Source organism: Chelonoidis abingdonii, chromosome 6 (genome assembly GCF_003597395.2).
Source record: "Chelonoidis abingdonii isolate Lonesome George chromosome 6, CheloAbing_2.0, whole genome shotgun sequence".
NCBI lineage: Eukaryota > Metazoa > Chordata > Testudines > Testudinidae > Chelonoidis > Chelonoidis abingdonii.
Window position 1 is genome coordinate 123,785,024 of NC_133774.1, and position 15,469 is coordinate 123,800,492.

Consider the following 15,469-nt stretch of genomic DNA (forward strand, 5'->3'; position numbering starts at 1 on the left):
CTAACACATATTGAAACTACTTCCCTTTTTTTAAAGGCTCACTCACACATGCCTCTCTTCCCTCTCCATTCTTTCCCTTCAGACACTTTCCTTTAGTTTAACACCAGGGTTTACTCTCCCACCGCCAAAGCCAGGAAGGAGAAGGATTCCTGTGCAATTTCCAGCAGCTCCACCAAGCAGCAGCACTGCCTCATGAAACACAACTGGGGAGAGAGAAGTAGCCCAGCACTTTAATTAATCCCTGTTTACCACCCCCCCCCCATATCTCCCAAATAAATCCGCAAAGAATATGGCCAGAGCTGATTTAATTTAATAAGAGTGAGGCACAGATGTGTCTCCCGCGGTGCATTCCCTGCTGCTTCTCCTTGGACCCAGAGGAAGGGAAGAGGTTTCACAGATGTCCTAAGGCGGGTATTTGCTTGACATTGTGTTTAAAGTGCTGTTTATTGCCTCGCCATTGAATAACAGGCTCCCTCCCTCTCCCTCTAGCTCCTCCATCTTTCTCCCTCCTGGATGAGATATTAACCACCACAGCCCTCTGGCTGGCAGAGGGGAGGGGGGATTTCTGCACAAAGCAATCACAGCCAGCGCCAAATGCAAGCTGCTTTCACCTCTCTTTGTCCCCCCTCCCCGCCTAAAAATAATACATTCGAGAGGGGCTGGGGGGTTGTTTTCCGGGGCGGGGAGGGTGGAATTAGCTGTTAGGAGCCCATTTTAAGTTCCCAAATTAGTGACACATATCGCATGATTCAATATTTACAATAGAAATATAAAATAACATTAAATGGTAGCTCACTGGGGATGGTGGGGGGAGTTCACTTCTGGCTGGCTCCGACTGAGGGATGGGGAATGTTTGCATTTCAATGAAATTCACAATTTCGGAGAGCGGGTTTTAAAATCTCCTTCAGTCCAATTGTCCTTTACAACCGGGTGTGTGTGTAATATAAAATCCTGTATGTGTGTAGATGTATACACATAGATACTACAGCTATGCATGTGTACACTGTGTGTGTGTGTGTGCGTGCGTATAGGTAGTATATAACACATAGTGCATAGATCCTGGGTATGCGTATCTATACACACATGCTATATGTGCGTTTAGTGTGTGGGTCTATACATGCTGCCATACTATACACAAGCTGTGTTATATTATTCATAGGATGCATATGGGTGTCTATAAACACATTATTAAGATATATGCGCGTATACCCATGTACAGTGGGTCTATATTACGTCTACACAGCAATCTATAAAATAGGGCATGCGCTATAATCTATAGTGTACATAGGTATAATGTCTGTATGTCATAGGTGTATCTAATACGGATTTCTAGCTAGCACCTCTCTGGAGCTGGAGATACACAGAATATTATACTGCTGAGGTTTCCCCTTTCTCCACCCCACCCCCAACTGCAGGCAGAGTCCGGGCTGGCAGCGGCTGGGAGTGGGGGGGCGAGGGCAGCGCTGTGTGTGTGTGTGTGTGTGTGTGTTATTGCACACTTCCTGTGGTATATTTATGACCAGGGCTTCGATTTCCGGTAGCTGATACGAGCTCTGTGTGTGTCTCTCTCCCTGAGCATTGAATATCAGCGGGCGGAGGCGGAGGGGAGCCTGGCGCACGCACACACACACACACACGGTGGGGGGTGGAGGAGGACACAGAGAGAAGCCAGTGACCGGGGGATGGGAGACACTTTCCCCTCCCCACAGCCACCCCCTCACCATATCACCCTATCCGCCCCAGCCAATACAGGGAATAGACCACAGCCTCCCCCGCCCCGCATTCCTATGGACAGACACCTGCAGGTAGGTGACTGCTGGGGGGCACAGCAGGGGTGTGTGTGTGTGTGTCGGGGGGGTACATACACTGTCTCTCTTTGTGTGTAGGGGAAGGAGGGTGCTTATGAAACCTGTGTGGCTCTAGACTCAGTGTCCCTCTCTTTGTGTAGGGGCAGTTAGGAAGTGTGTGTGGGGGGGATGGAGATCTGTATGTGTGCCTATGCACACAGAGACTCCCTTTTGTGTTGGAGGATGAGGGGGGAGATGGGATGGTTATTGAATGGCGGAGAGAGGTATAGGTGAGAGAAGTTACATACAGTGTGTGTCTGTGTTGGGGGTAAGTGGAGGAGGGTCAGGAGAGCATCAACCAAATGATTCAGATGAGTCAACCCTAGATAACTTGGTAGAGCTCAGGTCTTGTCTGTTGGTTTGTTTTTTAACAAAGTTTTTAGGGCATGAATGAATGAGCTGAACCCACCTTTCGCCCTATCCCCTAGCTTTTCTGCTCCTCTCTGGATGGTGGTGTGTTATGTGGGGGGAGCTCCTGGGCGGGAGGTGTGTGTTGGGAGGGGGTTGGCTGTGTATAGAGGTGTGTGTGTTGGGGAGGAATGGTTGAGTGGAAAGGGTGTGTGTGTGTGTGTTGAGAGGGTAGTATGGGGTTGTGAGGAAAATAGACTGTATTAGGGAGGAATGGCTGTGTGTGTGTATGGTATGACTTGTGGGGGGAAAGGACTACACTGGGGAGGAATGGTTGTGAGAGGGATGGGTGTGTTGGACAGGAATGGTTGTGTGGAGAGGGGTGTGTGTGTTGGGGAGGAATGGTTGTGTGGAGGGGTGGGTGTTGGAGAGGAATGGCTGTGTGGAGAGGGATGTGTGTGTGTGTTGGGGAGGAATGGCTGTGTGGAGAGGGATGTGTGTGTGTGTGTTGAGGAATGGCTGTGTGGTGAGGGGTGTGTGTTTGTGTTGGGGAGGAGTGTGTGTGTTGGAGAGGAATGGTTGTGTGGGGAGTGGTGTGTGTGTGTTGGGGAGGAACGTTTGTATGGAGAGGGGTGTGTGTGTGTGTTGGAGAGGAGTGGTTGTGTGGAGAGTGGTGTGTGTGTGTTGGGGAGGAATGGCTGTGTGGAGAGGGGTGTGTGTGTTGGGGAGGAATGGTTGTGTGGAGGGGTGGCTGTGTGGAGAGGAATGGCTGTGTGGAGAGGGATGTGTGTGTGTGTTGGGGAGGAGTGTGTGTGTTGGAGAGGAATGGTTGTGTGGAGAGTGGTGTGTGTGTGTTGGGGAGGAACGTTTGTATGGAGAGGGGTGTGTGTGTGTGTGTTGGAGAGGAGTGGTTGTGTGGAGAGGGGTGTGTGTGTGTTGGAGAGGAGTGTTGTGTGGAGAGGGGTCTGTGTGTGTGTGTTGGGGAGGAATGGCTGTGTGGAGAGGGATATGTGTGTGTGTTGGGGAGGAATAGCTATGTGGAGAGGGATGTGTGTGTGTGTTGAGGAGGAATGGCTGTGTGGAGAAGGGTCTGTGTGTGTGTGTTGGGGAGGAATGGCTGTGTGGAGAGGGGTCTGTGTGTGTGTTGGGGAGGAGTGGTTGTGTGGAGAGGTGTGTGTGTGTTGGGGAGGAGTGGTTGTGTGGAGAGGGGTCTGTGTGTGTGTTGGGGAGGAATGGTTGTGTGGAGAGGGGTCTGTGTGTGTGTTGGGGAGGAGTGGTTGTGTGGAGAGGGGTGTGTGTGTGTTGGGGAGGAATGGTTGTGTGGAGAGGAGTGGTTGTGTGAAGAGGGATATGTGTGTGTGTTGGGGAGGAATGGTTGTGTGGAGAGGGGTGTGTATAGGGGGGACAAACCCTCTCTGTGAAATCGGTTCATACAGAGGGGGAGAATGGGTTGGTTTCCCTTTTCACTTCGACTTCTTCCTGCGAAAAGGGGCCCCGCTATCTTTGCTCCCCAGCCGAGGCTGAGCGAGCAGGAGGGAGAGTTTCCCACTCCCCGGAGCGGCGTGTGCTGCGGGGCAGCGCCGGCCGGGGAAGGGAGGGGGCCGCTTGCTCGTTTGCTGCGCGCTGCCCACTCGCTGTTATTTATTGTTTCTAACGGAGTAGGAGGCGTCTCTGTCCGCGAGGCTGCGCACAGGGGCTGGGGTTTGCTATCAAAGACATCCAGGAAGACACCCACCCAGGGGTGGGTTTGGCTGGCAGCCCTGGCGAGAGGATGCAGGAGCTGAGCTGTGTAGGTTATTTCAGATTCCAGAGGGGGGGTTTGTGTGTCCTTGGATCTATTTTATTTCTTTGTTTTTAACGCACTCCTGGAAACAAAAGTTCTGCATTATTTTTGCCATTGCGTTTACGATTTGGGATGTACAATATCTCCCGCCCCCAACCTCTCCCCACCTGACATCTTTACATAAGTGGCTTATTTCAGCAAAAGTGTAGTGAAGTGTTATCGGTGCATCTTTAGAGACAGAGGCTGAGGTATCTGTGTAGGAGGGGGAAGCCTGGACGTGTTTTTATAGAGCAAACAGAGTTTCTCTCGAGAGATGTAGGGCGTTTAGGTAAACAGCTTGATGCTGATTGTGGTACCTTGAACATATGCAGAAATGATTAGAGGATGAACTGGATTTAGCTGCTGTTATTCAGACTCTAATCAACCCTCCATCCCTTTTTAGTATAGCTTTGCGGCTGCAAGTATGGTTGTGTGGATGCAACCTTTATTGAGAAGCAGGATCTTTTATAATAAATGCGATTTTTGTAGTAAGTTTTGTATATCAAACGTTGGAAGCGTCTCTCGTGAATGATTATTGCAGGAAGTCCAAAAGATCCAATTGTTGGTAATGAATAAGCAGTAGAAGCATTTAAAACCATAACCTATAACCCATCTTGAACCTGGCTTGTCAGAAAGACAAATCAGGAGTGAGAGGAAACCAGAGCATTGTAAAAACAAGTACAGAAAGACACTCAAGCAAAGGAAAATAGAGAAACGTTGTAGTGGAAAGAGATATTGAGCCTTCTATGGTTTAATTTCAGCAGTTAAAAGCAGACTCTTCCCATCAGAAAGAACTGGTGTGAACTGTTAAAACTTACTTTCCTCCCTGGGGTTAATGGTTATAAATAGCACTTGTTACTCAGATGAATATAAAATACTAAATTAAAATTAATGTTATTTCCTAAAAAAAAATCAAGCTGAGTTATTAGTGACAATAGGCAATTCAATGGGTAAAAATAAAAACTGCAATATAGGTTTGATTTCAATAGTAGAATTTTTATTATAGGATGCTTCCCCCCCTTATATTATCAACATTAGTTGTGCTGTATAGTTAGAATTGTAGATCGTCAGGGTTTGATCCTGCATCATTAAGCTTAAATTGGAGTTTTTCTATTGATTTTTATGGGAGTGGGAGCAGAAGCAAGCCCTTAGTGTACTTGCTAATATATACAAGAATGTGCAAAAATAATTGCGTCCCTTTGACAGTCATTGTGCTTAGGTTTTATTTATTTAAATTTATGTTTGAGATTTAAAACAAAAATATCCTGAAAATGTTGACTGGGGTGTAAGAGCTGCTTCTTTTTTTAAAAAAATCACCTAAATCCTTCTGTTTTCTAACTTTACAGTTACTCTTAAGCCAAAAGTACAACTAGGCTTGTAACTTCCTCAGGCCCCTGCAATGAATCTGCCACTCTACTTGGATTAAAACCCAGGACTGCCTCCTCCTTATTTTTGACTTTAAGCAAAATATATTTTTCAATCTTGTGCTAAAGTTTATCAGCCCTTTGAAGTGTTATAAGAAGTAAACTAACAAACTGAAGGGTTGTTTACTTACTTTACACCCTGCCAGCAGTAGAGATAAGACTTAACAAAGAGATATTGTATAAACTAAATATCAACAGAAAGTGTTCAGGGGGATAATGGATTGTGTTAAGTTATGTGTGGTTTAAGGCTCTTCTGAGATATGTAGTATAGTTATTCTTTGAAACAGTGACAGAAAACCAGTTCTCAGTTAAACAGCATTACACAGACCTTCTTTGTTTTCTGTTTAGAATAGCTGAATTTCTGCAAGGTAAACACATTTTTGCTGAAAAACAGTAACACCTTTCTAGCATCTTTAACATTTTTTATTTGGTTACTATTGATAGGCTGATTTTTATTGAGCAGATATATAGTTACTTTCTCTCTTTTAATCTTTGCCTGTATGCTCTTGCAATTAATGCATTCTACAGGTTAGTACTGTAGCTTCCAATGTGCATACACTAAGTTCCCTGAATTTGAGTTCTGTATACTCAGTGCTGTATACTTTGTTGTACAGTTCCAAAATAATGGCTCACTGTGGCTGTGTTTGCAGAGCGCTAAAATTCAGTTTACTTTGTTAGCCTTTCACCTTTGACAGTTATCAAATAACTCTTCATTAAAGTGTGCCTTAAATCTCATCTTGATGTTAGTTTAGTTGAATGTTTTAAATGAGCAGTGTTGTGACTAATTTTAACTGAGTGGAAAACCAGAGAGTTACAGTGATATGATTGTTTGGTATGTTCAATATGCCTCTTAACCTTGCAGCATGCTTGTTAGCTTTGCTATAGATGGTTGTCTGTGGTCTGATGCTTTGAACACACCAAAGGGAACTAGAAAGATTCTAATACAGTTCTGGCACTGATTCTCTTTTACCCTTTGGGCGAGTCACTCAGTTTCCTTCATCTGTGAAATGGGGATAATACTACTTACTTACCCAATTCACAAGGGTGTTGTGAAGATTAACTAGTGTCTGTAAAGTACTTAAAAAAACATATGTAAATTAATCCTCTCTAGGATTATTATACATCTGATAATTCAAGTGATAATTCAAGATGAGTGCAAGGCTTTGCTTTCAAATGCTATCACTTAGTTTTTGTTTTTTTTTTTGCAAAACAAAGTAGAGAGACGTGAATATGGAAGAAAAGGTAAATGAGCATGAATTCTAAACAGTTTTACACAGGTCATGTTTGTAATGAAAAATATTTTAAACAAAACAAAAACTTAAGTTAAATGTGTTCTTAATGTATCTGCATAGTAGCCCAATGCAACTTGGAAGAGTTCTGTCTTTTTAAAAGACCTGTGGAGAATAATCGCTTCATCTTAAATTATTTGACCTTGGTGCTGATTTGTTGATGTCCGAACTTTATTTACCTGCAGGACTGGAGAATTCTGTCGCAAGACAGAAATTACAGCGTGCCAGTCCTCTAGTTTGTCTCCTAGGTAACAAATATACTGCATGGATTCCATAATGAGGCCCTTGGCTGGCTAGTTATTATGTACATTTTCTTGTTTAGTAAATCTGAGTCCTGAAATAAATAAGTCTTTTTTTATATGACTGTTCCAAACACAAACTATCAAAAGGAAAATGGAAATGAAAAATGGAAGCCTTCTACCTTGTGGGAATTTATTGCATTCTATCCATGGTAATGCAGAGATATAAAGGGAAGTTTCAATATAAATGAATGTTAGACAGTTATACACTGGTCCTATTTGAGAAGTCTTTGGTGAAAAGAATAAATCTAAAAACTGTACTGCATTTTACTCAAGCTTGTGTACCTCTCTCAAGTCTGACATTACATTTGCAAGGCAATAAGTCATGTAGTATCTTTACTGTGCTGTTCTCATTGGCTATAATAAATGGTCCCTCATTTCCCAGTCCACCAGTTATCAAAATTCCATGTTGTTTGCATTGCTGAACAGTTCCTTCCTTTATCCAGTCCCCTTTTCTGTTACTTTCCCCTGAGTCTGTTGTCTGGCGCCCTTCCAGTGGCAACATTTACATGAGCAAAGGTTCTCATGTGAGTAGGAATTTGCAGGATTGGGCCCAACAATATTTTAGGTTTAATTCTGTGATCTTTCCCTATAGGAAATATTCACTCATTGCTTTTTCTTTCCTATGATACGAACTGAAGAGTTAATGTCTTAACAATCCGTCTGATTTTTTTTTTTAACCAACAATTGTAAATAACACCTAAACTGAAGGAAATTAGAGACGGGAAAAACAGTCTCTCTGCTACCCCCTCCCCTCAGTTTGTTTATGTCCTGCATTTGACAGCTCTTTTTATGTGCTCAGTTCCATTTTTAACCCTGTTGAATTAGTCAGTGAGTTTCCCTTGTTGTCTGTGAGAGTCTTTCATACAGCAACAGGTGAGAGAAAAACATTTTTAAAAATAGGAACAATTGACTGTAAATCTACAAAAATGGGCAACTATAGTACCTGAAACCACTTTACAACTCATCTTTCAAAACTGACTAGATTTCGAGTTGTTGATGGCCTCTTCAATGATCAATACCATATATCAAAAGCCTTAATTATTTTCTACTCTCCCACTTTCCAGGTCCAACTTTAACCAGTAACTTCTTAGCAAAAGGCCGGGGCAACAGAAATCTACCAAAAAAACTGACTTTTGTGATGGTCTGATTCAAAATCCATGGAATTCTGCAGCAATTTTTGTTGATTTTTATTTTACTTGGATATGTTCTTACATTGTAATGCCAAGGAGAAGCAGAATCAATTAGAAAATATTTATTAGTCAATTAAACGGAAATGCTTTCTCTGCTGCTGTGCAGCACCTGTTCCAGGAGCAATTTTGAATTAGACCTGATGTGATTAACTGAATCTTTTCAGCATTGGATTAAAATGGTAGGGCAATTAAAAAGAAAAAGCAACAACTTTGATCATGTAACAAATTACTAATGTAAGCTGACATCACAACTAAAAATGAAAAAGTAATAAAAAACCTGTTTCAATTTGTAGCTTCATAATGACTTACACCTTCATCTTAAACTTGGAATCATTTTAAAGCACCAGTCCCACATGCTTTAGGGCATATTGGCATGTAAACAAACAGCAGTCATTTTAAAAAAGATGATAATGTCAGGTATGGTCAATTTGACCATAGATTTAGGATGTTATTTTTTAAAAGGTCTGCAAATGCAAACATTCATAGGCTACCACAACTGACAGCTGCCATCACTCAGCTAAGAATTGTACATACTGCTAGTTAGTGCAACAAATACAATACGGTATTTCAATACAATCTTCCAACTTTTCTCTTCCACCTCTTATGTCTTGTCTTTCAGGCCCTGATTCTGCTAAGACCTATGCACATGCTTAAGTTTATGAACGTGAGTAATCCCAATAATTTCCATATGGCTATTCACATGTATAAAATTAAGCATGGAGGTTAATCTTTGCAAGATCAGGGACTTCGATTGTTAGCTCTTTTGGGTAGCATTTGTCATTTATTATATATAGGTATGTAGTATATATATGGCCCATCCTGGTTGATGCCTCCAGGAACTACCCTAAATAACAACAAATATTGTCAGGAAATGGACTTTTAAAAAGTCCATAACCATTATTAAAAGCTTTGATTTATGATACATGAGGATAAGATTTTGTCACTGAGGTCACAGGTTCTGTGACTTTCAGAGACATCCACGACATTTTCTATATCTTCAGCCTTGAGCCGGGGGTGGTGGGGCCAGAGCTCTGACCTGCAATGGGTGGTGGGGGCCCTGGAGCTCCAAGCTGCCACGGGGGGGCCTAGCACTGTCATTCTCTCCTTCCTGCTCCCTTTCAGCCCTTAGTTATTTTTAGTAAAAGTCAGACAGGTCACAGGCTTCCGTGATTTTTTGTTTATTGCCCACAACCCATCCGTGACTTTTACTAAAAATAACGGAGACAAAATCTTAACCTTACTGATGTACTTTAATGGATTTAAACATCCTCGTGCAGTGCCTGAAGCTCAAATCCCTGTATCTTAGTCTCTTGCTAGTACATGAGAAATGGCCATTGAAACTGACTAGATACAGTGTGAAAAAGCTAAACTGATCACTCTGTTTTGTCCAAATTGAGTCAAATGAACAAAGTATTCAAACAGTATAAATAGTGAAAATTAAATAGTTATTTAAAATTCTCCTAGTTTTTATATCTCAGGAATTGTATTTCCAGAGGAGTGTGATTTCGGGGGTAGAGTAGCTAACTATGACTGAAGCGTCTGAGTTGTTTAAGTGATTTTGCCACTGACTTGCGTGAGACCTTGGACAAGACACTTAGCGTATGTCCTCAGTACAGAGTAAACTCTAGTTACCCACACTCAAGTTGCTCCTCAAGTTAGCCTAGCTCATGTGAGGGTGGCTAGACTGCAAAGTAACACACAAGTTGCTGTGTCTATGCTTGCACTGTATGCATTCATGTGTGGTACTAAGGGTACATCTACACTTTGAGCTCAGGTGTGATTGCCAGCTGGAGGAGACATACTCGGGTGAGCTCAGACCAAGCTAGCACGCTAAAAATAGATGAGTAGCTGCGGTGGTGCACATGGCGGAGGGGTTGGCTGTATCCAAGTACGTAGCTGGGGTCTCAAAGGGAATCCTCCTGGGGCAGTTAGCTCCTCCTCCTGCCACAGTGGCTACACCTCTATTTTTATCACACTATCTTAATCGAATGTAGCACAGGTATGTCTCCTTGAGCTGGAAATTACATCTCAAAGTGTAGGTGTACTGTAAACGGGTTTGGGACTCACCACGCGTCGCCTCCTGCTGGTGACTCCGGGAATTAGCTCCGGGAGCGCCCCGTCCTGGTGGTGTCCCGTCCATTGTTCTGCCCTCTGTTGGTGTCTCTGGACCCGCATTGCTCCCTGCTCAGCGGTGTCCTCTTCGAGGCCGCTGCCCTCCAGCAGTGCCCCTTAGTCTATCTGCACCCCCTTCCGGGGATCAATCATCAGCAGTCCCACATTCCAGCCACAATATATAACCATGTCTAATCACCCTCTGTCTCTAATCCCTCCTGGCAGGGATCTGGCGTGGTATAATGGTCAGTCCCTACGGCCAATGGCTGGGTGTACTGCCGGGGGGGGGGGCGGGGAGGGACCCAGGCCCACCCTCTACTCTAGGTCCTGGCCCAGGGACCCTCTGGCATCAGCCTTGCTGTCGTCCTCCTTTTCCAGCTCAGTATGTTTCCCTGGGCCGCTTCCCCTACGGCCCCTTGCACCCACTAGGTCCTTCCCCTCAGGGACTGCAGCCTGGTGGCTAGGGGCTAGAGCCTTCTAGCCTCCCTGAGCCTGCAAAGCACTGCACTGTCCACAATGCTTGTCTGTCCTGTCCTGTCCTGTCCTGTCCTGTCCTGTCCTGTCCCGTCCCGTCCCGTCCCGTCCCGTCCCGTCCCGTCCCGTCCCGTCCCGTCCCGTCCCGTCCCGTCCCCTGGAGACTGACCTTCCCCTGTCAAAGGCCAGGGACGGACAGACTTCTCCTGCTCTGGGCAGCCTTTATATACATCTGAGCCTGGCTCTGATTGGCTCTCTCCAATCTGGGCCCTGATTGGCTCACAACAAGCCCTTTTCTGATTGGCTCCCTGTCTGCGGAGGCCCCCTGGCCTGCCACAGCTCACTCTCACAGGGAGTGGGGCAGTCCGCCCCACTACATGTACCCTAAGACTTTTGGGGTTGCATTACAGTAAAGTGAGCTGCTCTATGAATTCCTTCCCTTTCTGGGCATATGGAGGGAATTGTGGGAAAGCATTGGAGGACTAGCAGCCCTTGAATGGAACTGTATCCACACTCTGTGTCCACACTGCAGAGTTGCTAACAGCTTATGAGATGTGCTAACTCCAGTTTTAACCTAGATCAGGGTAATCAATTGTTTTTTGTCAGTCAAAGTCCAGCCTCCAGAGAAAATTAATATAATAAGTAAAAAAAATTTCATGGTCCGGTCAAAAGGATCTGGTGGTCTGGATTTGCCCTCAGTTCACCTTTGACTGCCTCGGTATATCCTTTGACAGGCCAGCCAACTTGAATTAAAAGCACCAATGCACTTGAGTTAAGACCTTTTTCCATAGGACAGGACCCAAGTTAAAGGCAATGCTAGTCTAGTTAACATTGCAGGGATGACAAGCCCCAAGTATCTGACCCTGATTTCTCCTAGCTGTAAAACGGAATCATCCTTGTCTATTTCTCAGGGATATTGTGAGGAGTAATCTATTAATGTCTGTAAAGTGCTTGGAGTTCTGTGGAAGAGCAGTGCTATAGAAGTGCAGAGGAAATTAATTTTTATAATGTAACTTCTATTAACCTAACAGTGTCCCTTTAATAAATGGAAACAGAGGTGCTGAGCTGGGAAGCCAAAAGTGGCTGCAAAAGTTATGGGAAAGCAGCACATTATTTTTGTGAAAATAATTTTTTCTCCTGTTCTTTAAATCCTTTGCTATTGCAGCAAATATATAAATGGCACATCTGCATTTGTGTTCTCCGCCTTCCCTCTCATTGGTGGCCTGTGTTGTTTTTTCTTGGACATGTCTTCAGCTTTATCCCTCTGAGATATGCCACTGATACTAGCCCCCCTCCAAAGATGGTTTCTGGGTGCCAGTTCAGGAATGTATGTAAGCAGTGCTTAAGTCCATCCTTATTCAGAAGAGTACTTAAGCACATGTTTAAAGCTAACCACATGTCCAAAGCTAAGCGTGTTAAAGTGATGTCTGTGGGACTTAAGAATGTGCTTAAGTGCTGTTGTGAATAGGGAGGTTTAGATGCAATGACTGTAAGTTAGGTACATAGATAGTCTTACCTTTGCTCAGAGAGTAAATGTGGAAAATTTCAGTCCAAAAGGCAAATGTTTTGGAGTAAAATGTGAAAAAAGTGGGATACAATTGATACTCTTTTATAACCTTACCTTAGCAGGTGTAGCCTGTACCTGCTATACATCCTGACATCTTTTTCCCATAGATCTTCTGAGTTTTCACTGGATTTTATTCATTTGCATTAACAATTTGAAGGGATACTATTCAACTCTTTGTTTTAATTTCATATCACCCCAGTATAAAATGCACTTGTATGCTGTGTGTACTTCCTCATTCCGGTCTGAAATTTAACATACAGACTGGATTTGAAAAATCCCACTTAATCTTTGAACTTGTATAGTTTTAGAGACAGCTATGAGGTGTCCATGACATGGAATGATTCTGTGCTGTAAACATAGCCAAACATTTTTCTGTAGATTTTCTTTATGCTCACTTTGCTGGAATGGGTTATGTGACTGCTTTGAGCAGAGGGTTGGACTAGATGACCTCCTGAGGTCCCTTCCAAGCCTAATATTCTATGATTCTATGACCTTAATTGGGTTGGAATTTGAATAGGACTTATTTATAGGGTAAAATGGAAGGTGACCCTGCTTTTCCCCATAGAGCCAAATTTTGAGGCTTGCAGAGACCCCGGGTCTGCCTAGACTAGAGTGGGAAGGTGTAGATTCCAGGCTGAGGAGACATATCCACACTGGCTCTGATTGAGCTAGTGCACTAAAAGTAGAAATGCAGCCATAGAGGCAGGGATTAGCTGCCCTGAGTATGATCCCATCTGAGTATGGCTAGCTGTCCCAACTATGATCCCCTCCTGCTGCTTGTGCTGTCATGGCTACACTTGATCTGAACTAGTGTGGGTGAGTCTCCTCCATCTGGAATTTACATCTTCCAGCTCTGCACACTTGGCTGCCTGAAATGGAGCTTGCTCCATTCATTGGCATCTAATGTAATCTTTTGCCACAAGGAGAGACAGCTCAATAGCATGAGAAGCATCAATGCCTAGTGGACTGACCACAAGGGACTCTTCTATTTTAATTCCAGTTCTGACACCACTTTTGTGGCATTGGTCAGATCACTTATGTTTTGTGACTTAATTTCCTTATCTGTAAAATGGAGATAATGATTATAATGCACACTTATTATACCCACCCAATAGGGATTTTGTGTTGGTGGATCAGGTAACATTTCCAAAATGCAATATAAAAAATTAAGTTTTGCTAACACATGAAGCCTGGGGAAGACATGGGAGAGAGATGTGGAAACAGAAGTGGCAGAGAAATGGCGCTCTGGAGCAAAGAACATGGAAAATGTAATTGGTATACTTTGTTTTCTTCCAAGAGACCTGCATGCGAGTTTGTCCCAGGATGTTAGAGAAATATGTTAGTGGAAATTAGCTGACACACCTCTAATCAGGAACTTTTCATAGTTGTTACACGCAGTGTGCTTTTTGATCCAGGACTGACTCTTGCCCATTCTATACCTCACACCTGTATGTTTTTGGGGGCAGTGGAATTCTAAATTTGGTGGTGGAGGGCAAGAGGCAGAATGGGGGAGAAAACATTTCTCAGCACAGTTCTGACTGATTGCCATTGAACTTGCTTGAATATCAGTAATTTTACCAGGTGACTCATATTCAGCATAGGGAAATATGGTCACCCTAAATACAGCAGAATCTCCTCAGATTTCTCTTATCTGCATAGGGCATGAATGTTTTGAACGTTGCCTTTTGACTATATGGCTGCTTTACGTGAACAAAATCTCCCATTTGAAACTTTTGAGGCGTAGCCTCTGGCTAACGATCTGCATGCAGTTTGTATTTCTTTTGTTTGTTCTTAACACATTCATGAATATTTTCATTGGAAGGTTTGGTTGAAAAAGAGAATGTGTAAGCCCTTGACAGGTAGTAAGTTGTGTATTAGTCTTGCGTGCTCTTAACAGTTCAAAGGATGATACTCTTTTGTTGAGTGTGGAGGGGTCCTGTAAGCAAACAGTGTTTTGTGTAAAGCTTTCTATGGTTTGTTCATTCTCATTGGCTCTCAGTAGTATTAAAAAACTGTGCTCAATACCATTGCTACTCAGGTATTGTTGCTTTTCAGCAGAGGTCAATTGCATTCCATTGTCAGATACCAATTCCTTGAGAAATCCTTCGTGAGTGAAGACCAATGACAGGAATTGTATCATTAATTCAGTGGTAACCTTTCCAGTGAATGTAACTTCCTACCACTTTGAATGATAGTCTACCATTACTATGACAAAACTTTGCGTAATGGACTGATCTTCTTCAAATGATCCCATTATTTCGAGAACCATTTTCTTTCATGGACAGTTGGGATAGTCAACTGGCGTGAAAGGCATGCTGAAGGTTTTCTGTGACTTATAACTTCTTGCAAAAGCAATGCAATTCTTGATTATTTCCTCAACCTGCTTGTCGATTCCTGGCCATTAGAAGTCTTGTCACAGTTGTCTTTCAGTTAGACTCCTCCTGAGATGTTCTTCATGTGCCAGGTGGATCAATTATTCTCTCAGACACATAGGCACAACAAGATGGCCAATTCTCAAAATGCATTAATTGACAAGGACAGATCTTGTGATACGTGTCTATATGGTTGCAAGTGTTCTGGCATCCTCATGTTATAAGGCCACCCATTGACTGTATAAGTCTTTAGGACCTGAAGTACCTTGTCTTCGCTCATGGCTGTTGCTCATTCTGATTCTGTGATCACTTCTTGAGTTGCAGCAGAGATCTGTGCAAAGATGATCTCTTCATCACTGTTTACAATTGAACCCTCATGATAAGATATGAGCAGGCCAGGCAGATAGTCTTCAGTGATGTTCTTGGTACTGTGACAAAGTTCCTCCTCTACCTTGGTGGGTTCTGAGCTTATTTGGCAGATTTGCTCTCCTCAGTGATCTTCCCCACAGTCTGGGTCAACTTCCCCTGATCAGGAGTTGAGAGGCTTGGGGGGAACCTGGGCCCACCCTCCACTCCGGGTTCCAGCTCAGGGCCCTGTGGATTGCAGCTGTCTATAGTGCCTCCTGTAACAGCTGCATGACAGCTACAACTCCCTGGGCTACTTCCCCATGGCCTCCTCCAAACACCTTCTTTATCCTCACCACAGGACCTTCCTCCTGGTG

General features: G+C 43.7%; 1 protein-coding gene across 3 annotated transcripts in view; it reads left to right on the forward strand.

Annotated features, from left to right (window-relative positions):
- Window positions 1-1,546: 1,546 nt before the first annotated feature.
- KIAA1958 (KIAA1958 ortholog) overlaps window positions 1,547-15,469 on the forward strand; it is a 128,149-nt gene continuing 114,226 nt past the window's right edge. For 2 of the 3 annotated variants that reach the window (XM_032763582.2, XM_032763577.2), the window contains exon 1: window positions 1,547-1,805. The gene's annotated coding sequence lies outside the window, so the exon portion shown is untranslated. Of the gene's footprint in view, window positions 1,806-8,841; window positions 8,887-15,469 lie in introns of all 3 variants that reach the window. The other variant, XM_075067384.1, reaches the window with a different exon arrangement.